General features: G+C 40.5%; 1 long non-coding RNA gene across 3 annotated transcripts in view; it reads left to right on the forward strand.

Annotated features, from left to right (window-relative positions):
- LOC139076644 (uncharacterized) overlaps window positions 1–25,729 on the forward strand; it is a 56,955-nt gene that overhangs the window by 14,259 nt on the left and 16,967 nt on the right. For 2 of the 3 annotated variants that reach the window (XR_011528437.1, XR_011528438.1), the window contains 2 exons: window positions 6,783–7,019; window positions 7,516–7,990. This is a non-coding gene — a long non-coding RNA (uncharacterized lncRNA). Of the gene's footprint in view, window positions 1–6,782; window positions 7,020–7,515; window positions 7,991–13,359; window positions 13,474–25,729 lie in introns of those variants that run through there. The other variant, XR_011528439.1, reaches the window with a different exon arrangement.

A 25,729-nucleotide genomic window follows, 5' to 3' on the forward strand; every position in this document is an offset into this window, starting at 1 on the left:
TACAAATAAATCAACCCAACCCTGAGACATACTGTAAGTGACTGATATGGCAGCTGTTTAATAGCGTACCTGCTCTATAGCAGGTTAAATTAGATAGTCAGATGACCATTCATTGCTATTTCAGAGGCTATCTATCATCTGTCTATTTCTCTATCATCTATCTATCTGTTTCTCTATCATCTATCTATCTATTTCTCTATCATCTGTCCATCTATCTATCATCTATCTATCTACCTCTGTCTATTTATGTATCTATCTATCCATCATATGCTGGTCCTGGTGGTCTAGTGGTTAAGATTTGGTGCTCTTGCTGCTGTGGCCCAGGTTCACTTCCAGTCAGGGAACCACACCGCCAGTCGGTCGCTTGTCATACTGTGGTGGCTGTGTGTTGCTGTGATGCTGAAAGCTATGCCACTGGTATTTCAAATACCAGCAGGGTCACCCATGGTGGACAGGTTTTGGCAGAGCTTCCAGACTAAGACAGACCAGGAAGAAGGACCTGGCCACCCACTGCCGATACAATTGGCCATGAAAACCTGATGAACAGCAGTGGAGCATTGTCTGATACAGCGCTGGAAGGTGAGAGCATGGCGCAAAAAGACCCAGCACGCTTCATCTCTGCTCTGCCCAGGGTTGCGAGGAGTCAGAATCGACTGGGTGGTACTAACAACAAATCCTTCGCCTACTATCTGTCTAGCTGTCTGCGATCTACCAACCGTCTACTATCTATTTATCTCATGTGTCTATCAGAAAATTTGAATTAGAATCTTAACCAGGCTTGGCATTGCTCTGAAGAAAATCGAGAAAAACCAGCTATCAGCACGTAGCTACAGGTGGCACCACCTGCTTATTTTCCACTCTTTTCAGGACAGCTGTTCTTGGCAATATGTTTTATTCTTCTAAAATTAGGTGATAGAAACAAAGAAAAGCAAAAGATAGGGGCTATTTCCTTGGGTTTACTTTTCTCAAGTTTCTTTAGAAACCAAATCATATGTGACTGGTCTACAGAAGGCATTCTATTAGACGAAAGTCTGTGGAGTTAAAGGATATGAATATTTTAAAGATGATCCTTTTTGTTAAAATGCTTTCCATAAAGGTTGTGTAAGGATTGCATGGATGAGTGGGTGAATAAATGGAATAAAGGTGAACGATGCACTTTATTTGAGGAGGCAGCATGTTGTAATAGAAAGCTCGAGGGCTTATGATTTCTTCCTGACATGTCTAAAACTGGAATAACTCAGGGGAATTAGCATAACCTCTGAAAAAGAATATTGCATTTTTAAAAAATGTGGAAAAGCAACTTCTATCTGTAAGTTCAAACAAGAATGGTATGCCTAATTTTTCACCTATCCATTAGCAAAGATTAAAAGTAGTAATAGTCATGGTACGGATGTTGTAAGATAAAACACCAGTCACTGCTGGTGTGAGTTGATATAACCTTCCTGGAAAGAAATTTGATAAAATGTAACAAGAGTCTTAAAAATTTCCATACCCTTTATTCCAATTATTCATCTTTTAATTGATTTTCTTGCCAAGCATGATTTGTGTATAAAGAGGTTTATTGCAATGTTTTTTGAAATAGTGAAAATCTGGCAACATCTAAATGTACATGAGTAGAATGATTAACTAAATGGTAGAATATCTATATAAGAGCATATTATGCTACCATTAAAACTTATGAATATGATGTAGTGTTAAATTAAAAATTAGGATATGAAATTATGTGTAGATTACAAATTCAGCTATGAGAAAGAAAATATACTGAAAAACTATTGGAGGAAAATACGTTAAAATATTCAGTGATTGTCTCTGGATGGTGGAATTACAGATTTTTTCCGCCTAAATACTATTTGTATCTTTCCATATCTTTCCCAATGAGCATGGCTTATTTTGATCCTCATGAAAGAAAGTTTTTTTCACTAAAATCTTTGGAGGCAGAACTAGATTCTAATTTAGGCCCTACCAAGTACTAGTTGTGCGATATTTGGTAAATTATTTAATGTCTCTGAGCCTCAATTTATCATCTGTAAAATGGGGAAGTTAACTTCCAGCTTGCAAGGGTGCTCTGATGCTTAAACAAGATCCCGTATTTAAAGAGCTAAGCAAAATTGCTGGCACGTGGGGGCTGGCCCCGTGGCCGAGTGGTTAAGTTCGCGCGCTCCGCTGCAGGCGGCCCAGTGTTTCGTTGGTTCGAATCTTGGGCGCGGACATGGCACTGCTCATCAGACCACGCTGAGGCAGCATCCCACATGCCACAGCTAGAAGAACCCACAACGAAGAATACACAACTATGTACCGGGGGGCTTTGGGGAGAAAAAGGAAAAAATAAAAATCTTTAATAAAAAAAAAAAATTGCTGGCACATGTTAGACAGTAAACAGAACTTATTACAATTATTACTCTGGGGTTTGAGGTGATTACAAGCTGGTAGGAGTATTTTATTTTTAACTTTACTAATTAATCTTTTACTTTTTATTTCACACTTCAACATTTTACAGAAAAAAATAATCATTTGATGTTAAACTCCAGTTGATTACCTTTGTGTGTGTCTTCTGATACTTTTCAATGTAGAGACCTAAATTTTTACATAAATGTAATCAGTAAATAATAATTTATGTTCTACTTAACATTTTTGGGTCTCACTCAAACATTTTTTGCATACAATTTTACATATATTAGTATTATTTAATGGTTATATAACAATTTATTATAGCAATAGGAATACACTAAAATTTACTTATCCATTTCGCAACTTTTGGTGGTTTTTTTTAAGATATAAATGGAATTGCTACAAACATCTTTGTACAAATAGCTTTTTTTTCTTTTAAATATTTTCTTAGGGCATATGCTACTCAATGTGAGTTAGTATACACACAAAAGAGATTGATTATAGAGCTCTTGTGTATTCTTCTAAATAGCTCTTTAAAAAGACTACTAATATACAGTGCTACTGGTATGAAGAAACATGCAATTTCAAAAAATTTACAATTATAATAGCATGAACTAGCTTACAGTTTTTTCAATTTGCATTTTTAATATTAGGAAATCTGAATATTTTTCTAATTGTTGACTTTTATATGTACCTTTCCATCCATTCTCATTTTGTAAATTTGCCTAGTAAAAAGTAGAAAGTGTTATGGATTTTCATGCACTTTAAAAAAAATATTAAACACTTTATTCACATGTAATGCAAACAACTTTATTTATTCCATCTCTTCTTCTTTTGTCTTCTTCTTATTTAGGATACATTTTTCATTTGTCTTTTGGTTGATCTCATCCACCTTGTCAATAGTGTTTTTCAATTGCTTATAAAGTTCCTTTGTACCACTTTGGGATGAGAATTGTCATCTTTTTATTTTTACTTTTATATTGTTTTATCTTAGGTAAAGTGGATTTACTTTCATTTTCCATACTGATATCCAGCTAGTGTTTCCACCAGGAGTTGTTAAATATTTATTTCTTTCTTGTCAATTTATTAATCTTAGTTGAATTTTCTTTCAGCGTCATAGACTATTTAGAAATATTGCTTAATAAGGTAAGAGTATTTTCATAGGAAGTTTCTTAATACTGAGAAGATAAATTTATCACTATAAATGACTATTTTATCTATGAAATAAGAAATTATTTCCCAAGACTCTGAATTGATAATTTTGAATGGAGGAAGACCAGTTTGGATATAGTAGAAAAGTTACTAGTTCCAACCAGGACGTTCTTAAAGATAGCAAGTATCGTATACGATCTGTTATATATAGTTCGCATGAAATTTATTTGTATGTAGTTTGAAAAATGCATGAATTAAATTATAGATTATTTTTATGATAATTACTTCATCATTTTAGTGACAGAGCTTGCACTATTGATATGAAGGAACCTTTGATTAACTCTCAATTTCTTATAAGATAAAGTGAAAACTCCTTAACATAACTTCACCATTGAGTTCCAACTTCCCACTCAGCCTCCTCTGGCATCCCCACTCCACCCCCACATTCATTGTTACTGGCCCCCATGCCTCTCTCTTTTGTACCTTGTCCATGAACTCCTTCCAGACTGAGTTCTCCATGTTACTTACGATATTAGTTTGGATGCTTTAACTGAGGTAATTTAATAGTGATTGAAACATGGGGGAAAGTTTATTTCTATTTCACATTAAATTGAGCTGGTGGACAGCTTGGGGTAAGCTGCACTGTTCCATTGGGTCATCCAGGGCCCAGGTGCCTTCTGCTTTGTTGCTCTGCCATCCCCTGGGGTTTTGTCCTTGTCCACATCGTCTAAATAGGCGACTAAGACCTGCATCTCAGCCCATGGGAAGGGCTAAAATAGGAAATAGAGAGCAAGGGCCTTCTTTTTAAGGATATAACCCCAAAATTGCAAACATCACATCTGTTCCCTTCAGAATTTAGTAACATGGTCCTAATTAGCAGGAAGGGAGGCTGGAAATAGCATCTCTAGTGACCTAGTGCTCAGTTAAAACCCAAAGTGGCATTAGGGTGGAAGGAGTGATGAAAAGATGGAGAGAATGGATCATGGGGGTTTCCCTGTTATCTGTTGCACTTTCTGTGTGAAGTCTTTCCTCAGGTCCTTGGGCAGAATTAGTTTCTCTGTCCTCTGGGTCCCAAATGTATGGTAAATAATTTTTGCACATCTCTCTCTCTCTCCCTTGAGTCTCTGCTCTCCTTGAGGGCAAGCATAATGTTTCCTTCTTCTTGAATTTACCTTCTTATTTCATACTTACATTGACAGATACTACTTTTATTTGTCAATGTCAGACGTTATCTATCATATTGACTTCTCACTTGGAAGATGAAGCTGTAACCCTTCCACCTTCCTCCCATGTTACACACACCCTTCCTATGTCACTCATCCTATGTCCTCATCCATTCAATATAGCTGGGCAGCAGTTTTATTTATGTCAACATCTGCATTGTGTTTAAATAGTTGTGACCTTGTAAATGTTATTCACGCATTGAACCATGTAGTGTAATTTAATAACTTTTCCATCTTGTCCAATATTTTGTTTTCCTTAGAGTGTATAATTGTTTGTTTTTTAAAAAATTATTGTTGCTATTTAATATCTTTGTACTTATCACTGAGTTCAAAACAAACTTTCCTGAAATTGCACAAATTTCCTTTCAATGTGTTCAAACACATTAAGTGTAAATTACATCTTCTTGAAGAAAACAAGCCTTCCAATGTGCTCCAATTAGGACTGTTTGTTTTCCAGACTTTTTGTTGCTGAGTAATATTCTCCTGTATGGATATACCTCTAAATGTTTTCGATTACTCATCCAAATTACTAAAAAGAACTTTTGAGCATTCACCCTGCTATATATACACAGCGTATTTGTACTATAGTACTAGTGTATTTTACATATTATGAAATGACACAGACATGTAGAAGTTAAGAAAAGATGAAATAAAAATAAATACAATCTCTTTTCTTCTTGCATACCAGTGCATTGTCCTGATTAGTCTGTGGGTGTACATACTTGGTGGCCATTATATTATGCCACTTGGATGTACATCGCCACTTGTCTATACCTTATGATGTTTCCAAGGTGATTCATTATCTTTCCCCTTAATTCAGCTCCTCCTTCTGGTTTCCCTGTGCTGCATGAAGTCAATTTTTTCACTCAATTAAGCCAGGTTGGTAAGAATTACCTTCAATCATCACTTTTTCATTCCTTACAAACAATCTCCAATCCCAAAATATCTCTTGGATTCATCAGTAGGTGGCCTGTCATTACCTCTCTGTGTACACGGTCTATTCACATTTACTACTTTGTGGATCAACCAAGAAAAATTGTGTTTTTTCAGGAAATCATCCATTTTCTTTAGGTTTTCAAACATGTCATTGTAAGTTTTAGGTAATATTCTATTATAGTCCTTTTAGCCTTTCTAGAACTTGTGATTATGTCCTTTTTTTCACATTCCTAATTTTACGGTTTTGCTCTTTTTTCCCCTTAATCAAGCTTGGGAAGAGTTTACCTGTTAGCCTTTTCAGAGAACTAGTTTTCAAATTTATGTAGTTTTGTTTTCTATTTTACTAATTTCAGCTTTAATCCCCCTAAGGTATAGTTTAGATCACTTCAGTCCTTTCTTGGTAAGCCCTCAGTGGCTCCCCATGGCCCTCTGGATTAAGTGCACACTCTTCAGACAGGCAGTCTTGGCTACGAGGGGGTGTGTATTGAATGGCGCGCTTTATCCCTTGTCAGAGAAGGAGAGCTCTCGTTGTGTGGAGAAGAAAACCATGTCTGCAAACCGGCCTGTAATCTGTTTAGCTATGTTATACAACACCTTTTATGTTTAACATCGGGGGCAGATCCCTGACCTTTGGCAAGGTTGGGAAATAGACCTTGCTTTCCTGAAAGTTTGGGATATAAATAATATTTATATATAAGGTCTGCAATACCATAGGATCAGTTTCATGAGCTGTAATTAAATAGGACTCTTGCCATAAATTCTTTAGTTCTTGATGGCATGCAACAGCTGGTGACCCTAGTTTTTTAATAGTGTTTTCAGGGAAGGAGGGGAAAAAAAAGAGAGGGTCGTTAATATGGTCCAGCCTCTGAGACTTTTGCGAATATTTTGGTCTAGGACATACCTCCACACACTAAGTGAAAGACATCTGTTCATTCTGTCTGTGGGAAATTAGTATTGGCATTGAAGGTAGCCTAAATGAATGGATTGTCCCAGTCATGGTCTACCCGTTTGATTGATACACAGTATCTATCATTTTTGGTGGACTTAGCCAATTGAGCTGATTTTGTCTTTTTTTCTTTCCAGAGTAACATTCTCAAAATCCTATGTTACTGATTGATCTGTGATCTATTATTGCTTTCCGTGAGAAAAAAAATACTGCCAGCTGCCCCCAAAATTGCCATATTCAGGAGAATGTGGCTGGGGCCTGTGTGACTGTTCCTGAAGGTGTTGCATTAGAAGGCCACGGCCATAATCACTTCCTTGATGGCATCCTACACTGATTGTGTTCCCAGGCTCATTATGGATTGCTAGACATGGCAGGTAACTGGTGGTATAAGACTGAGAGATTTATTGACATGAATGTGATAGAAAACAAGTATCAATTCATGTGTAATTTGTACCGAGGGTTTTGTGTGTGATAGATTGCTCTGTGGTGATTTTGAAAGATGGATATGTGGGGGAAAGTTCCTAGCTAGTGAAGAATATGGAAATAAAATATTATTTCAGTGTTCACTGCAAATGTGAAAAATGAAATATTTTTACTTGATTTGTTTCTGATCACAAAATTTATAGAGATCCAGTATAAAAAATTCAGGCAAAAAAAGATAATAAAATAAAACTCATCCAAATTCCAGAGAGAATTACTCTTAATATTTTATTTACGTATTTATAGTCTTTTTGCTAGCCACATGTCAACTTAACAAAAATGCAACTATATTAGATAAACTCTTTAATAACATGCTGTGGCAGCTTAAAAAAATGGTTTTAAACTTTTTGACACTCCTTTTTATTGTTCTCTTGCCTTGTACCTGAGCAGGCTTCTGACTCATTTGTAACCAACAGAATGTGGCTAAAGTGACTCTGTGTGACTTCCAAGGCTTGGACAGAAAAGGTGATTGTGCTTCTGCCTTGCTCTTCCTAACACTTGTGCTGAAACCCTAAGCTATGGTGCAAGAAGTTCAACTGCCCGAAGCCCTCCTGCTGTAAGGGAGCCCAGGCCATATGAAGAGGCCGCGCATAGGCCTTGCAGCCAACAGCCCACGCTCATGTCCCAGCCGCCAGCCATCTCAGATGCCCAGTCTAGGTCAGCCTCCAGATGAGTGAGCTTTTATCCTACTACCATCTCTAGAGAGACCCCCAAGCAAGAACTGTCCTGCTGAGCCCGTCTTAAATTCCTGACCTACAATTTTTTGAGAAAAACAAAAATGGAAAAATTGGGGTACTTTGTTATATAGCAATAGTAACCAAAACACATGCTTAAAACAAACAAATAAACAGACAAACTTGGCAGCATAGCTGTGAACTCTTTAGGTTCATTCTATTTCCTTCTGCATCATTTTAATGGTTTCATAGCATTTTTATTGTTTAGAAATAACATACTGTTTTTAAACTCTTCCCCCAGTGTTGAATACTAGATTACTTTGCCTTCTAGCTAAACCTTCTGGCTAAATCTCTGGACATATCTATGATTTCTTTCTATTTTTAAAAATTTTTTTAAATAATTTTTTATTTTTATTTATTTTTGAGGAAGGTTAGCCCTGAGCTAACATCTGCTGCCAATCCTCCTCTTTTGGCTGAGGAAGACTGGCCCTGAGCTAACATCCGTGCCCATCTTCCTCTACTTTATATGTGTGACGCCTGCCACAGCATGGCTTGCTAAGCGGTGCCGTGTCCGCACCCGGGATCCGAACCAGCGAACCCCAGGGCCACCAAGCGGAACGTGAGCACTTAACCACTGTGCCACCGGGCCGGTCCCTCTATGATTTATTTCTTAAGATAACTTACTAAAATTCAAAAAGTAGAAGAGCCAGAGTTATTATTTTTTAGTGCTTTTAACAAGTACCTTCAAATTATCCTCTACCTGCACACACAACGGAAAATAGAGGAAAGAGTGTGGGTTTTGGAATCAGCAGGCTTGAATTCCAACTCACAGTTCCACAACTGTGTAACCTTGAGCAAATCACTTAAACTCTCTGAGCCTCATTTTAACCATCTGTAAACTGGCAATGATAATCCTTTCCTCAAGGGATTGCTATGAAAAGCAAACGAGGTACGGTATGAGAGGGCCAACCCCAGCGATGCCCTTTAAGATGGTTAGCTATTTTTCCTGGAATTACTTCCTGAGAGTGAAGGAATCTTCCCCAGATTTCTCTTTCCTGGTCTTCCCCATCTCTTGGGTCATTCCTCTTTCCTTCTGGTACTTACCTGGCTCCTGTCCTCTTGGGTCTTGCACACCGCAGGTTGATCAATCCTGGGTGAGTGGTAGCTGATGAATGTTGAAGGTATTGCTTCTGTCAGTCAGTGGAAGCATTTTAAGAGGTAATTGTTGAAAGCACAGGCATCTTGAAGACCAAAGGAATGAGTCCGTGATGCTCGGATTCCTGGCACCTGATGCACAGAGAGAGAAGGCGTTGCCCTGGAGGACCGCCACCCTGTCATCGCATCCTTCAAAACACACGTCTCAGACACTTCCAGTCACGAGACTGACCCTGTTCTCAGGCAACCTGCATGGGACAGCTGGCCTTCCTTTTAAATAAGGGACAAGTGAGGAAACAAATCCATGCCGACACTTCTTTCACATTAAGTTTGAATTACTTTTGGGAGAGACCACTTGAGCTGTGAAAAGTGTGGGAAGGGAAAAGTGGCCACAGATGTGGGGCAGCTCTTCTGGCTCTTTGGAGCATGTTTGGCTCTGGGTAGCTGAGAAAGGCTGCTGTCCACAGGTGACAGCTGCGGATTATCAGCAGGTGAATGGGAATGAATGATGTTGTGAAGATTTTTCTGAGCCATTTCTATTTCTCTCTCCATTTTTTTATTCTCAGTCATTCCAAAAAGCTGGATGGATTGAGGACTGAAAAAGGAAAGTTACATCCTTAACTTTATTGAAGCCTGTATCTGAGAACCAGGCCTTGGCTGGAAAGATGTTTGCTTTCCAAAAGTGTAGACAGTCTTCTTGTAAATACGCTATTATGCAAGAGCTGTGGAACCTTCTTCAGAGACAGGGGCTGGGCAAGATGTTCTTTTTTGAGAACATGTAAAAAATAAATTATTTTCATTTTGGATATTTCCTTTTAATCTTTGTCTACATACACATGTAGTAGGTCACAAGTTTTCTCACAATAGATTCAGATGTGCAAAAAAATATAACTTTTTAAGATATAAGATCAATTTGGTCTTCCTCATGAATCCTCATTTGTGTCTTTGTAGTAGAAAAAAGCGTTAAAAACTAGGTTTTTGCTAATTAGTAAATTTAGTCTGAGGCAATCACTGAAACAATCTTTATAAACGCTCGGATGTTTTAGATAAAATGGACTCCCCTTGGGCCTGCCCCTACCCTCCTCCTCTGAGGAGGATCTGGGTTTATGAGCGATGAGGTGGACGGAGATGGGGCTCCTTGAACCTTTGGTGATTCCCTTGGGATCCTTATTTGTCCCTGTTGTAAAATTGCTGGTCTGTTGGCTTCCTGGGAGGATGACCACCAGGGTGGCGCTGGTCCCACAGGGGAGGGCTGGCTGGCAGCTGAGGTTGAGGCCTGTTGCTCGTATAACCTGCAATCTGTGTGGACAGAGGAGGTGTCCCCTAGGAACTTGGCATCCCTTACCTTGACACATGGCGCTGCAGGCGCTTTGAGCCTGTGCTTCATGCTACATCTGGCTCCTGGACCAGTTCTCCCATTTAGCTTCCCACCCCGGTGGGCCCCCGGCTAGTTCTCAGCTGATACTGTCTGTGTCTACGCTGAGGGGCGCGCAAGAACTTCTGGGACCTCTCCAAACCATGCAGACTCTGGGGTGAGCCGGGAAAGCCTTTCTTTCACTACGCATGCTGTCCTCTGGAGTTTATTTGTTGTGGCTGCCTCTGGTTTGGTGTAGGCCAACTTGCTGCTAGAGTCTAACTTTGAGGTGGGGCCAAAGCCCTCCTGTCTTCAGCCTTCCTCCCCACCTATCCAACAAGCTTCCCCGCAACTTGTGGGGTGGGAAACTTCCTCAAAGAAACACATGATGGGCTGCTTGGCAAGGCCTCACCTTTGATGTCTTAACAAAAGCATTTTGTTATTTAAATGCTCCCCTCTCCCTCAACCTAGTCTGGCTTTCAAGACCAGCGTCTCACTAAAGAAAAAAGAAAAGTGGTTCTGAGGCTAGAAATTAATCCACAGCCTCTTTGTTCTGACTACACCACCCCATCTACACTACTTAGAAACGTCTCTTCTCTGGAGCAATCACCCTGTGGGGTTAGCCCAAGAAGTAAAAGATTGTAAATAGGGGCCGGCCCGGTGGCACAGCAGTTAAGTGCGCACGTTCCGCTTTGGCAGCCCCGCGTTCGCCAGTTCCGATCCCAGTGTGGACATGGCACCGCTTGTCATGCTGTGGCAGGCATTCCACATATAAAGTAGAGGAAGATGGGCATGGATGTTAGCTCAGGGCCAGTCTTCCTCAGCAAAAGAGGAGGATTGGTAGCAGTTAGCTCAGGGCTAATCTTCCTTAAAAAAAAGATTGTAAGTAGACGTGATTTACGGTGGGACATACAAATTCATGGATTTAATATTTGCAATGTATCATCCAAGTAACAGATATTCTATATCATTACATTCAGTGTAATACCATTTATAATCTATTTCATCCTCTATCCTATTTATTGTTTATATTATAATAAATATATAAAATCATTTTAAATGATCATTTTTAGTGGTTCTAACTATTTCATGGGGCCACCCCATGGTGTAGTGGTTAAGCGCACATTCTGCTTCAGGGGCCTTGAGTTCACGGGTTCGGATCCTGGGCGCAGACCCATACACCGCCCACAGGCCACACTGTGGTGGCATCCCACGTATGAAATAGAGGAAGACTGGCACAGCTGTTAGCTCAGCAACAATCTTCCTCAGGCAAAAAGAGGAGGATTGGCAACAGATGTTAGCTCAGGGCCAATCTTCCTCAAAAAAGAAAAAGGAAAAAAAAATTGAGACTCCAGATCTTTAAAAAAAAAACTATTTCATGAGTTTGATGTAGCATAATTTAAGTAAGTGTGTCTCTCTTGTTGGACATTGTATTTATTTCTTAGGGCTGTCATAACAAAGTACCACAAACTGCATGGCTTAAAAAACAGACATTTATTATCTCACAGTTCTGGAGACTAGAAGTGCAAAATCACGGTGTCAGCAGGGCCACACGCCCTCTGAAACCTGTCGGGGAAACCTTCTTCATCTCTTCCTAGCTTCCAGTGATTTCCCAGCAATCTTTGGCATTCTTTGGCTTGTAGACATCATTCTAATACTTCCTCTTCACATGCGGTTCTCTCTGTGTCTCTTCACGTAGTCTTCATTCTATGTATATCTGTGTCTGGGTCCAAATTTCCCCTTTTTATAAAGAAAGCAATCATATTGGATTAAGGCCTGCCCTGAAGCCCTCATCCTAACTTGACCACATTTGCAAAGACCCTCTTTCTAAATAAAGTCACATTCTGAGGTACTGGGGGTTAGGACTTCAACATATCTTTTTTGGCAGGATGCAATTCAAGCCATAACAGACATTTAGGTTGTTTCCAGGTTTTCGTTACTGGTGGTGGTGTTGGTGATGGTGGTGGTACTATTATAGACAAAGCTGCTACAGATATCTTCAAGGACATAGCATTTTAATTCTATTGAAATAGAATGCTATAATTTAAAAGCAACAAGAAGGGAGTGCAAATAAAAATTTTTAACTTAAATTATTGATTTCTATTTTCCATTATTCACGTGTTTTTAATTGATACTCTAGAGAGAAGTAGAAGAGAGATAGTTCGGAGCTTGGAATCAGTTCATTCATACATAATAGGTTCAGAATGAGATGGACATTGTCTAACAGTTAATATAGCACTGTGGGCAAAATAAAATTTTAAGAATTGGGAAGTTTGAACTGAAAATTAATCCTTTTTCTAAATTGTGGTTTTGAGATCACATTGCCTTGCCATGTGTGGTAAAGTTTTTCTAGATATTCTTCTATGGAAGATAATTGGTAGTCCTGTTTTCAACATGTTTTGAAGTTCTAACACTGCCACAGGCTTCCAAAAGGAAGAAACTTCTGTTATGTAAAGATTTCCTGGAGAAATCAGATCTTTATAACTTGTGGGGAGTCCCTCGATGCCTGACCTCCTGACAAACTCACCCACATTTCATTTTCCCGGCCCCGGCCCCAGAGCCTGAATCTTACCTGCTCCCAGTTGGATCCTAGCTATTTGTTGTCCTTCTCTTGGTTTAGCCTCAGCGATAGCTGGAACTCAGGTAGACTCTGTTCTCTGCAGAGGCCGGAGATTTCCAGACAAAGCTTGGTCATAAACTTCTCCAAGATAGACCAGCTCTTCCAACCCCGAATCTTCAAGATCTATACTCCAGTACCACCTTATTTCTTCTTTTCTAGAAGTTTTGGTACCATGATTACTGGGAAGGTTCAAGGTTTGAAGGATCCAAGCAGGAAGGAGTTAACATTACTATGCTTTTCTTGGGTGCCAGGCATTGAGTCATGCTTTTTCACAGCCTGTTTCTTTAATACTTAACCTTGAACATAGGCATTGTCATTCCCATTTACAATTGAGGAAATGGGTCAGAGAAATTAAAATATTGTCTAAGTGAGTGGCAAAACCAGAATTCAAATCTAAATCTGCTCAATCCTATGTGTTCTTTCTATCCCAGCATAATTACTCCCAAGGAAAAGCGTGGACTGCTCAGAAAGTGACACTTCTAAAGCTGGACCGTGTGGCATAACTGGGACTGGCTTGGGGCTGAGGAATCGTTAGGCAAGTCATGGTAGGTCTGCAGCAGTGGATCTCAGCCAGGGCAATTTTGATCCCTAGGGGACATTTGGCAAAGTCTGGAGACATTTTTGGTTGTTGCAACTGTGGAGATGGGTGCTATTGGCATGAAATGGGTAGTGGCCGGGGATGTTGACAAATATCCTACAATGCACACGTTGATACGATAAAGAGAAGCAGACTAGAGAGAGTTCAGAGCTTGGAATCAGTTTATTCATAAATAATAGGCTCAGAATGAGATGAGTATTGTCCAATAGGTAACAGGACACAGCAAAGCCCCCTATGCAAAGAATTATCTGGTCTCAAATGTCTATACTGTTGAGACTGAGAAAACTGATTTGGAAAACTGGCTTCTCATCTTGGCCTTACCAGAAGGTTATGAACTTGGCGTGCCTACTTTGCATCCGTCTGCCTCAGTGTCTTCAACTGTAAAGTTGTTTTACAGAGCTACACAAACTCCGTGATTCTTGGGTTCATTAAAGAAGGTAAATAAAAATGTCCATGCCTGAAAAAAACAAAAATGGGGTGATTCTGCTCTTTATGAAATCTGGCAAAGCTTCAAGTATATTACAGTTGGAGTTAAAAGGTTCTATTTACATTGAAATAAACTAATAGGAAATAACTATCTGTTTTTTGCCCAGATGACTGTGGGAGTAGCTGTTCTGTCTTCCCAGCTGGCTGCTTCAAGTCCCTCTGCTATTGCAGGCCTGCTAGTAGTGGCCCGCATAGCCACATATCTATTATTATTTTTTGAGAACAATTTCCATCTATTAGTCGGTGTTAGTTTTCTGTTGTATCATATGAAGGGTCTTGAATCTTCTCTTAGTGCAAAAGATTTTCATTTTTTTAAATGAGTTGGATTCCACTAATAGTTGGACTATTACAATAAGTTATTTCAAATATTTGGTGCAAAGTTGGCTGAGATAAGAGTTTAGACAGAGAATCAGAGCATACACACAAAATCCGAAATCAGCACGGAGTTGCGCTGGTCTCACATCAGTGCTGAAAACAGTATATATCACGTGGGTTATGGCTGCATTTTTTTATTCTCAATGATCTATTATATATTATTTCCATAACAGCACATGGAACTTAGTGGCTGGAATATTAATACTAGCTAAAAAAACATATCTAGTTACTTTTGCTTAAAATGGAAGATAAATGATTCTCTTCCACGAACACTAAATAGGAAATACTAGGTAATATTTTCCCATACCCCAGTAATAAGATATATAATAGGATTTGGTAAATAGAAAATTTTCTTTTGGTATGACTGTAACTAGCCAAACTAAATCACATAGCTGCCAGTCAACACAGAAATCAGTTTATGTGAGGAAAAAACACTTCCAATAATCATGGCCTTGGTTTTTTCTTTTTTCTTTGGTTTGCTTTTTCTTAAGAACTGGAAGTGCCGAGCATTTGTTTACCAGCAGGCTTGATATTGACAATATATTGACATAATATTCTGGAGTGTTTAATTGCCAAAATGTTTTTAAATGTGGCTGAGGTCAAAGTTGTTACAAAGTGATCATTATTTAGTGAGTGTGGCTAGGGTAGTTGGGGTTCTACATGTCCATCCTGAACTGATGGATGTCCACGCCAGGGGAAACCAGGCTGCTGTAGGTTTCCTTGTTATTCATCTAAACAAGCCCAAGAAGAAAGGCCCAGTGAGACTGACGTTTCAGCAGAAAGATGCTCTTGTTAACAAATAGTAATCAATTGTCCTATGGACTGTGAGGTAAGAGAAAAATGAGTAGGTCTGATATCTAGAAAGTATGTTGGCTTTGCAGTCAGACAGCTAGGCTCAAATCCTAACTCCACCGTTACCGGTATGTGAGCCTGGACAAACTCCCTAAGCTTGCTTTCTTTAGCGTCAGTTTTCTTATCTGCAAAATAGGGATATTATCTTCCTCACTGAGTTTTTAAAAATAAGATTTAAATAAAATAGACTATGTCAACTACCTGACTTAAAATAGGTGCTTAACAAATATCAGCATCCGTTCCACAGTCACACCTGCTCATATTCCGTCCTGTCATCCTCCACAGTTCGCATTACAGTGAGAAGGATAAGGCTGATGCCCAGTGCCACGCAGGGGGATGTGACTGGTGTCATGTGCACCCAGTGCTCTGAAAAAGGAGAGGTTGTTCCAGCCTGGTGAGCCAAGGAGAGAAATAGTCTTCATGGTGACTAATAGCATAACTCTGGCACAGCCCTTGTCACCCTGTATTTTGTGTGTGTGTGTGTGTGTGTGTGTGTACACCTGATGTCCTTGCCCTTCCCACATCCAGCCCTGCATCCTCAGGCCTACCTGTCATCAACTTAAAAAACAAATTTCCCTGTTATTCTATCTCAAAATGAGTTTATTCAGGAATAGCCAAAAGAATTGCAATTAAGGACATGTGTGCTATGGCAAACCATAGCCAAATCCAGAAAAGAAAGGAGGGTGAGCTGACTTTATAGAGAAAAAGGGGCAGCAGGGAGGGGCTGTTCTAAACAAAAACACATTGAGGGAAAGCAGCAGTTCAGGGCTGCAATAGCTTCTCATTGGCTGAGCTGCAGAGTTTCTGATTGGCTGGGCTGTTGCTGGGTGGGGAGAGAAGTCTTCCTTCAGTAGTGAAGTAGTTTTACTTCCTGTCAAAGAGGAAGCATCTATCTTTTCCTGTTTGGTGTGATTGACAATGTATGATAGGCTGTGACCCCGTCCACTTAAGTTAAAGTTTCCTTTATTAATTTCCATACTGCATAGTGCAAACAGAAAATAAATATTCCTGGAATGAATGAATGAATGAATGAGCATTTATGCTGTGTTGAGGAGAACTGTGCACATTTGGAAATATCTAATGGAGAAGCAGGCATTCCAGGAGGGGTGGACCCCTACAACCAGCTTTCTCGTTTCCATTCAAGGTGTAGTTTTAGTAAAATTGTGTTCGCATTACTTTGTGATTTGCCCCAGGCAAATGGTTAAGCAACCATTTTAGTGACAGATCATTTTTCTTTGGGCTCAGGTCCACAAAGTGAAGCATGTAAGAGCATGTTTCACTAAGATTCCACCAGAATCTTCCCTCCAGTGTAGGAAACCTGAGCAAGACCCAGCTCTGCCCCTTGCTTTATGGATCTGGGACCTGAGGCCGGCGGAGGATACTTGCTCCCTCCTGTCTGGGCCACAGTGCTGGTCAGCAGGGTCAAAAATGGGGTCCAGCTCTTGCAGTTCAGCTTAAACAAAACAAAACAAACAAACATTAGCATTTGCTTTTTATGAGTCATTGTTTCAGCCATGTTTACTTATGGCAAACACAGACTAACTGGTCAGCACAGCTTAGTAAAGGCTTCTCAACCACCAGCTGGGCTGCCGGGCTTCAGACTGACAAACCAGCTATTATGAAAACCACACTGACTGTCTCTGTCATTGACTCAGCTTTTCATTTCAGAGAGAGAGTCACAGCTTTTGTGTGTTCATAAATTTGCATGAATAAAGAATTAGAGAAATACAGCTGTTACAGGCATAAACTGGTTTATCCTGAAGGTAATGAGGCTTAAGCTTCTAGGCCTCTCACTTGTACAGACCCCAGACCAGCAATGTGTTCCTAGGATCATATGTTTTCATAACATTTCCAAAAGTTAGATATTTTTGTGTTATTTTTCTTGAAAAAGTTCCTCATACAACTCTTCCTCCCAGATTGTATAAACTTCAGGCCCCAGAAAACCTAGATCTGCCTGATTACGGGTTACTATTTTTCCAAACTCTGATTGCTTAAAGAAAGAACCTGTAAAGATACTGCTTGTGTCAGAAACAGCTAATTTCCCCCAGGTTTCTACTTTCCCTTACCCCCTTTCAGTAACAGCACCCCCCGGTTTAGGTGGGCTCTTGTCCACTCAGTTGGAGGATGATGCCCACCTTCCCTTGCAGTAGGTCTGGCCATGTGGCTAAATTTTGGCCAATAGGAGGTAAGCTGAAGTGAGACTTGACAAATTCTGGGTCTGAAAGCCTAAGCTACTTTCCCTAAACTTCCCTCTTCCTCCTTCCCACTGGCTGGGAAATGGTGATGACCAGAAGCCACATGTGAAAGATGGTGGCCCTGCCCTGCCTTTCCTGACCTGCTTGCTCCAGACTCTTAGGTACGAGAGAAATCAAGTCTCTTAATTAAGGCAGTTTAGACTGGACTCTAATTCATTCATTTCCCCCTCTTCTCTGTCAAACAAAATAAGTGAACAAAATATAAACCCAATTCAGGAAGGATTTACTCCCGTAATTACCGCTGATCCTATAAACTAAAACTGAATTTATCTAAGATAAGCAAAGTTCTAGAAATATCGTTACCAATAGATTCCCTCAAGCTCCATTGGCCTACTGTTGTAAGGAGCATGGGACAGAAAGTTAGGAGAAGAGGATTCTACCATTTATTAGATATGCAGCAGACGCTCTGTCTCTCCGGGCCTTGGCATCTTTGTCTGTGTACTGTGAATAATTATAATTTCATCAGCGTCTTAGGAAGGCCAAATGAGTCCATATGTAAGATATCACTTTGGTTTTGTATTTATTATTTTACTTTATTTGCATCCTGTCTTATTCCACAAATGATCTGACAAACTTGATAATACAAATCAGTTAGTTTGTTGTGACAATTAGAGATAATCTATACAAAGTGTTTAGCACAAGCCTAGCACTTTATTTGCGCACTAAGTGGTAATTTACCATCAGAAAGTGAGTATTCAACAAATGATGGCTTATTATTAATAATAGTGTGCTATTTATAATAGCACATACCGAGTTTTTCGAAATTGTAAAACTGCACAAATAACAGTTATTATTGTTATTGTTGAGCCTATTCTGAAAAAATCTAAGCACTTACCATCAACAGATATGAGTCACTTAGAGAATATTTACAAGATGTGAGTGTAGAGTGTAGTGGACATAAGGGAGGGTGGCTGCTCATCTCTTGGTGTCCTCAGCCACCCTGTCTATGGTTTCCACCCCAGCTCCTGACCTCAGCTGATTGGTTCAGGGGCAGAGATGCTAGACTTAGCTGGGCCAATCAGCTTCTCTATCCTGAGAGACTGGAGGCTGGTGGAGCCTAGGCTGGGGTTCTAACGGGGACTCCTCCGGTCCCGCCTGAGGCTCACTGTTTCCCTCTTTCTTCCTCTCCATCAGCTGCCCCAGTGTCCTTCCCACTTCCCCATCCTTGACTTGCTTTAGCCAGAGTCTGGCTCTTTGCTTTGCACCCAAAGAACCTTGACTGATTCCTACAGGAAAACAATGTTTGCTTTTCTCAAGGGCTTGCTTTCTGTATTTCTGAGATTTGTATAAAGGACAAAAAGTGTTAAGGATTTATGAATAGGGCTGAACAAAACTGAGGAGACAATATAAAACAGGACAATTCTGAAAATTTTGTCCAGCTTCCTTCAAATCATTAACTTGGCAGGTACAAACTGAGGAAAAATATTAAAGCCAGTTAGAAATGTTTTTCTTATCAAATTATAAGACTATCTGGGACTAAATAGAACCACACAAGGCTAAGTTAATGCATTTTGCGTAAAGAAGATACACAAATAAATGATTAAACGTACCGTGTTTCATAGGATCCTTAATTAAGACCACAATGCAAAGGAACCTTGAACCAATTGTACCACGTACGAGCCACCAGGACCTGGCTCTAACGCTCTTCTGGGAGAGGAGTGTGGTGAGCTGTGGGCCTGATTTGCCCTCCAAGGGGTGCTTTGTTGCCACTGTACCAAATGTGCTAATTATAAGGCAGTTTTCTCTTTAAGGCAGTCCCTGAGCACAAGCTCCTGAGAATAGTCTGTCTGTGCCGCCTGTAAAACTGCCTTCAAGTGGGTTTTGAAACCTAAACAATTACATGGATAATATATGTGGGAATAGACTATTGTAAAAATAAAAAATTATTTTCACTTTCAACCGAATAAAATGTAACACGTCCTTTGCCCAAGTCATGCTTTATTCTAGTCACCTTTATTTCACAGGGTTTTTTTTTTTCTTAAAGAAATCGCTCCCAACCATAATAAAAACCTCATTGATCCTTTCTTTGGAGACATTCATAACCAGATCTTTGATGAAATGCCCCATAATGGTTCTAAATGAGGTGTATTGAACTGTTTTGTCAATTCATTGCAGGAACAGTGGCAGTGCCAATATTAAACGTGAAGCGAACAGTTCTTATGAAAAGTGTTATGGAAGCGCTGTAATCTTGGCCTTTTAAAGGCACGGTTTTATGTTTTAGGTCCTTTAAATGTAGTTTGAAAAATCTCAGCACTCTATTAAGTAATGAAACTAAAGATGCCATTCACTTTCAAGCCTAGCTAACAAGGTTTGGCCCTCTGCGAAGGGTTCTATTAGATGTTACTCCCTTTCAGAGCTCCTCAGACAACATTCATTCATTCACTTATTCAATCTTTCCTCCATTAATCCCACCGCTGTTTATTATATGCCTGCTGTGAGCGCTTGTGTAAATATGCAGACAACATTACTTAATACCAACGGAAACACGCAAGTGGTCTTGGCAGGTTCACGGCAGGTGTCTGATAGAACAGTTTACATTGAACAAATTGTGCTTGTTCACAGAGGAAGCTATGAACTACCCAACTGTGAAGAGAAGTCTCACCAAAAAGTATATGACGTCATCTCTTAGTCAGGTTTAAACTCAGCTTTGAATATGTCTTTGTTTCCAAAAAGTGCATATTCTAAGGGCACTGCCCGTGTGTATTTACGATACACATTGGCCTCCCCCATGTTGCTGGAAAGAATCCTTACCCCTTGCTGTCTAAGTAACTCCCACTGCTGCTCACCTGGGGATCACCACAAATGCAGCTTCGAGAGACGCAGCTCCTTCAAGAACTGATGCCTGCAGTGGGAGCCCTTAATGAATCACAGTTTGGGCTCACGTTTGAAGCTCTGTTTTGTTTGCTCTGGCCCTGGCGTTTTAATTCCTTGCCATGTCTCTGATTGGTGGTTAGAAGTGTCTTTCTTGTCTCATTTTTGTCTGCCCCCTGAGGCCTCCCGAAGTGACTTTCATGCTTGGAAACCCCAGGGCCTATTTTTTCAAGTCAGGACACCCCAAACACATCCTCTAAATTTGGTAAAAATATGTCTAGCTATTTGGGTATGATGTACTGACAGCAGAAAGAAAAAAACTTAACTTTAGATTTATGGGACAAAGATGAAGCATGGTAGCATGCTACAGAGAATTCCTGCAGGTTCAAAATGAGTTCAAGTGTGTGGCAACAAGGCTTTCCCTTTTGATGTACACGCAGGAATTCAGATGCTGTGAATTTCATAACATCAACTTGGTTTCAAGCGCCCCTCCCCTATTCGCCACCATATGGAATCCGAGTGTTTTACAGGGGAGGCCATGAATGCCCATTTTGTCTTCTCCTTGTCTGTCCCCATGGTGGGGTCTGTTCACATGAAAGCTACATTCTGCAGGAGGGGCATCCTGCCCTGAGGAGAAGAATGGCATCTCTGGCCAACTTTGACTTTTTCACACGCTTTCTCAAAATTCTGTCCTGAGAGGCTAAGATAATTTTGTTTTTTTAAAGTCAGGATTTGAAGGAAAAGCTGCTTTTCCAGCTATCTACAGAAGCATTTCTTGAGATTTAAAGTTGTGATTACATGTGAAAAAAGTCTGGCCATACTATGAATTATTAATTAATATTGATGCCCCATCAATCAGGGCTGTGCATTTATAGGTAGGTATAAGTTATAGAAATCCAGGCATCCTAATTGGCACTCTGGAGGGAAAGATGCTCAGACAATCCTAGCAGAAACCCTTTTTCTACAAGGTATGTGGAGTATATTTATCCTCCAGACAGTATTAATTCCAGTGAAGCTCTGGACAGCTTGTTCCAGTGCCAGTTTTCAGGGATTGAGGAGGCCCAGTTATCTATTGTGTAACCAACCACCCTAAGACATAGTACTGTAAAACAACCATTAATTTGCTCTTGATTTTGTACTTTGTGCTGGGTTCAGCTGGCTAGTTCTTCTGCTTCTCTTGCCTGGAGTCACCTATGTGGCTACAGTTGGTTGGTGAGTTGGTCAGAGGCTAGCTGGTGGGGGATGGTCTCTGTCATACGTGAGTGAATTGCTGGAATGGCTTAATGTCTGGGCCTCCCTCTCCACTTGGTCTTTCACCCTCAAGGAGGCTGGTCTGGGCTTTACTCCTATATGGTGATAGTGGTTGTCCAAGAAGGTGAAAGTGGAAGCTGCAAGATCCCTTGAGGTCTGGGCTTGGAAGTCTCATTACATCACTTCTGCCACATTCTACTGGTCAAAGAGAATCATAAGGCCAGCTCTGGTTCAAGGAGTGGGAACTACCTCTTAATGGGAGGAGCTGCAAATACTTCACAGCTCTGCTCAATCTGCCACAGGCAGGAGGGGTCAGAGTTGGAGCAGTGGGCTCCTACCAGTTTGGACTGTCATGACTTCCGCTTGATGTAAAGTAAGCACTCACTTTGGAAAGGACTTGTAGAGTGAGCATGGGTAATAGTCTTTCTACCGTGAGACCAACCCTTGGCAACAAGCTCCTACACTCCTACCAGAATTTTTCCAAGAATCAAATATGATTATATCACTCTCAAACTTATACCTTAGTGTTTTCCTTTTGTCCAGAAGATAAAATTCTCATTCTTTAGTCTGGCCTAATGGACTTTCACAATCTGGCCCGTGCCCGCCTTTCTGGAGTCATCTCGCATGGTTTCCCATGAGAAGCTTCGCTTCTTGTAGTTGCCAATTGCCCCACATGCTTTCATGCTCTGGTGCAGTTCCTGATGCCTAGAACCTTTCCTACTCTAGGTCCACTGGGTCTGCTAAGGGTCAGATGCCCTGCAGAGCTTTTCTGGAGAGCCTTGCTACATTAGATGCCCCTCTCAGAGCTCCTTTCTGGTACCCATGGCCCTTGTTACACCTCATTATTGCACTTTTCACACTGTGGAAGGCTGAGCTCCTTGACTTTCCCTCCCACCAGACCACAAATTCCTTGAAGGTAACAACTGTGCCTCAGTCCTCTCTGTAGCTCCTAGCTCCGTGTTGGGCACATAATGGGAGCTCAAAATAATGTGAATGAACAAATAAATTGTATAGTGAAATCTCTTTGGGATTTATTTCTTATAATTTTTGGTAAAAGTTCCCCACCTGCCCTTTGGGGGCCCCTGAGATGTACAATATGAAGACACATATCACAAAACAGACTCTCCAGGCTTGTGTGTGGGTCATTAAGGGATTCTGATGTTTTTCACTATTTCTTGCTCTCACCAGCAGCAGGGTCTCTTGCATTCTTTCTTTTTCTTCATGTATTTTGGAACTATGTGATCCTCATCAGTTTGAGTGAGAAGAAAACCATCAAGAAATGGTGAAGAGAATAGCAATGTTAAAATCTCATCTTAAAAGTTGCCTATAAGTCCATGGCATTCCCAGGAAGACATTGTGCAAGTGTTACTTCCCAGCAAGGCATGTGACTGCTGGAAAACCCTAGACTGATGTTGAGTCAACAATTACGGTTCACACAATGGTCTAAAATACAACTTTTAGGACTGAATATCATTTCCTTTTTCTTATAGCAAGGCAATTCAGTAAAGATGCCCATGGCCCTTACACATCTATGGTGGTTTCAGGGAAGTCACTCTCCCTCCACCTCAGGCCTCAATCACCCCTGGTCACTCACTGAGGCCACCTGGCCCCTGTCACAGCCCCTGGGCAGCAAAGGCAGCTCCTGATGCTCTTTCACCATTCAAAGGCTGCTCCAGGAGAAGGTGTGATGAGGAAGAGTCAGGCCAGGGAAAGTGGGTACGAAATGAAGAGCAGTGTTAGGATGAGATGGAGCAAGGAGAGGGAAGGAGGGAGAAACCTTCCCTTCCTCTCTGTGGCCTGAGCGTGGCCTATCTGAGCTTATTCTGTCTGATTTCTTTATCCTCTAGGCCTCTCAAGGGCAGAGTTTCCAGCTTTCTCTTTCACGCAGTAAAAAGTATCGGCTACAGGAGGAGTATTGAACTCGAAGCTCTGTAAATCTTGCCAAATTTCAGTCCGTAACTGATTTGCTAATAGTGCTCTTCATCTCAAAACCCTCACTCGATATTGATGACCAAATGCTTCTGTGTCTCTCCAAAAAGCCTTGAACTTGCTTCTTGATTGGCCTTATTTGAGGAAACATTTGAGTAAGTATTTGCCCTTAAGTGACACTATAGACTGATTAAATCCTTAAATAAAGCTGAGTCTAAATGACACTGAAAGGAAGAATTGCAAGCTTTTATTCTGCGCCAGACCCTGTGCTAAGTCTTCACACGCGTTATTTCCTTGATCCTGACCTCAACTCTGTGAAATGAACACTAGTATTATCCCAGATGGGAAAACTGATTTTAGTGTGATTGAGTTGGTTGAGTAAGGCCACACAGATAGTAATGGAAAGAGCTGGAAATATCCCAGTTCTGTTTACCCCTGTGCTCTCAACCTCTTCACTAAGTGAATACAGAGAGTCAATATACATCCATCCATCTAGCCTTCTCCAACTTTTATTGAGCATCTACTATGAGCCAGGCATTGGACTAGATACCTTACATAGGGTATCACATTTAACTAAAAGAGTCTTTTATTAGCTGAGTTTGTATATAACCAAGGACCCTTCCTTATAGATAATATTGCATAGTGGTTAAGTACTTGGAATTTGGTTCCAGACTTCTTGGGTTTAAAACCTGACTGGGCTACCTGCCAGTTCTGTGTACTCTGACAAGTTATTAATTTCTCTGTGCCTCAGTTTACCCCTCGGTGACAGGACATCTATCTCATGAGGCTTAAATGACTTAAAATTTCTAGAGTGAATTGGCTTTTTAAATGTGGCTGAGAAGACAGCTAGTATGAACAGTGAAACCCTTTCTAGACAATAACTCCAGCAAGAAAATCTTTAAAAGAGGAATGAAAAAACACCTATCAAATTACAAAATCCATAGCAAGTTTAAAATGAGAATATTGCCTAAATGTGTCTACAGAGCTGTGAAGTGTGAGTGTAAGGAATTAAACTATCTAATTTTATTCAAAGGACAAATAAAAAGGTTATTTAAAATGTTTAAATAGTAATGGCTAGTAATACTGGATCCTGGTTTTGAGAGAAGAATATTGACATCCACTTCTGAATTGTTTGCTTCCAAGACATTTTAGGATTGTCTAAAGTGGGGCTGATTGTTTTGGATGATAAGTGGATTATTTATTGTGATTACTTATGCACTGCCAGGAGAGTACTGGGTGCTTTCTACATAGGGACGAGGTGTCAGCTGACACAGTTGACCCTTGAGAGATGAAATACTGATGCCCAGATGCTCTACTGACTCAGACTTTTAAGAGACAATCTAGGAATTCCTTGTGCTCTTTGGGTCAGTCAAGAAAATCGGGCAAGACCATCTTTAAACTTTTGTGAGTATATATTCAACCTTCTTCATAATTTATTTAATTTCGCTGACTGTCTTCTTTCCTCAGATTTTGCTCTTAATCCTCCCCCACAAGAGCACCTCCCGTCAAATTGTCCGTTTTCATAAGAGGTGGGAGGAAAGCTTCCTGGAGGGGAATGTCTGCTTTGAAGGAGGAAGCAGAGGGTTAGAGAAATCAAAATGCCAATTATTTGTAAGGTCTGCAGCTGGGGAGCAAAGCTATTAAAAAAAGAGTTCACTGCAAAAGGGTTCCCCCTGCTGGGGACTTACTGAATTGCACTGACATCAGCTCTGAACCCTTAGCTCAGCTTGGGTCTGTAACCTAATGCAGCTGCTGGCCGGGGGCCTCCTTCTCCCAACACACCACTCCTAGTCCCAGACTGGCTGCAGATGTTTCTTTATGACCCATCAAAATGTTTGCTAAATATCATCTGTTAATTTCTCAAACATCCTGGCTTTAGTTCTTTTATCTGAAACCCGATTCAAGATCTTAAAATAGATGATAGCAAAATAAAATACAAATTACGAAGGTGTGTTTGTCCTGAAGCATCAATAAATTGTGCTGTTCGGTAGGAGTCCAATCACAAAGAACATTCCTTCGTTTCTCCGCAGCTTCACGATGGGAAGACTGGTAAGGGACTTGGTGACCATCCCTAGTCTTCAACTTTTGATCAAGAGATTTTAAAAACATTGCCACATGTAGGAAGAGCTATGGGTCCCAACCTCAGTTTGTTGTGGTCACAGTCACTCCCTTTCCTACCCTCAGCAAGTACCTCTCAGTGGTACTTCGATACAATTGTATGGGAGGCAAAGTAGCTGCTGTCAG

Source organism: Equus przewalskii, chromosome 17 (assembly GCF_037783145.1).
Source record: "Equus przewalskii isolate Varuska chromosome 17, EquPr2, whole genome shotgun sequence".
Taxonomy (NCBI): Eukaryota; Metazoa; Chordata; class Mammalia; order Perissodactyla; family Equidae; genus Equus; species Equus przewalskii.